At 34.7% G+C, this 1,278-nt stretch overlaps 1 protein-coding gene across 1 annotated transcript in view; it reads left to right on the top strand.

The window, feature by feature from the left end:
- tpo (thyroid peroxidase) overlaps nucleotides 1-1,278 on the top strand; it is a gene marked incomplete in the record, with an annotated part of 37,300 nt that overhangs the window by 6,474 nt on the left and 29,548 nt on the right.

Raw genomic sequence — 1,278 nt, 5'->3', positions numbered from 1 at the left:
CATTTGCAACGAAGGAGCTATGCAAAATTTTTCAACTTTCATAAGTCAAATTAACTTGTACATAAAGGCTGGGAAAGCTTGTGACAGGAAAGCAGAAGGTGTGGAAAACAGAGGTCAGTTTTTCTGGCTCTGCTGCACTGATTATAACAATTTCCTCACAAACTGTCAGTTGTCAGACGCTGCACTAGGATAACACAATTAAAGCAGCGCTGTGCTGCGGATCCAGAGTGGATCAAGACTGGTCTGCTCTCACGTGTTCATTACCAGACATCTCCCTGCGTCCTGTCAGCATCACAGCAGATACTTAACAGACATATTGATGGGCACGTACGTGTCCCGCATAATGAGTCTTTCTATAATTAGGGGCACATGTCATGTTCAGCATTTCTCCTTCATGTAACCCCAAACTTCAGCACTATATGTAGTTTTTAATCTTCCTTTAAAATTAATCACATTATTTGCCTGGTTTTTTTGTTTCTTTTGGATTAGTTTCTCAGATTCTGTATGTTCAACTCCTTCACAATCACATGGTTTCAATTATTAATCAACACAGCTGTTTCTGTTGATTACTTCCTCAAGATATTTGATGGCTTTTAAAGGTAAGCTGCCAACTTTCTCAGTTGTAGCCCTTTTTTCCATTTACTAATAGTTATCATTCAAGTTTTGTAGAAAGTTGAGTTTTAGTGGTTTGGTTTTTAGTTTTTTTTCTTATTTATATATATATATATATATAAACTTGTGTTTATTTATGCTTCTGCCATCCACCTCCAGCCTCCCACATTTGAGTCCTTCTGCAGTAAACAGCCTTGTTTGTGTACTACTCTTGTATGTTTTTTATCAAGCACACAAACAAGAAAAAAAACGTGAATCACATGTGATACGAGCGGACCAACAGGTGTAAAAAAACAGCCAACTTCCAACTACTACACATTGGATCAATTAACAAACACTTCAAAAATATTAAATGAATATTAGATGAACTGAAATGTTAATTTGATGGAAAATAGTTTTAAATAAATTACTAAACTTTTGTTATTGATCCAATGGTTCACTTTTTTCAGTTTAGCTGTTTAAGTTCATTTATTTGGTCACGTAAGAACCAGGGAAAACCTCCTGAAGCCAATTTTTCTAAACTTCCTTATACACAGAAACATCCTCAAAGTTTTTCTTTCAGAATAAAGACTATATTTAAGCAAATCCATGGTTCAAGCAAAACAAGAAATATTACAGAAATGTAGTTTATTCATAAAGACACATAATCAAAATGATAGAAATGAC

This window comes from Oryzias melastigma, linkage group LG22 (assembly GCF_002922805.2).
Source record: "Oryzias melastigma strain HK-1 linkage group LG22, ASM292280v2, whole genome shotgun sequence".
NCBI lineage: Eukaryota > Metazoa > Chordata > Actinopteri > Beloniformes > Adrianichthyidae > Oryzias > Oryzias melastigma.
This window is presented reverse-complemented; position numbering and strand designations above follow the sequence as displayed.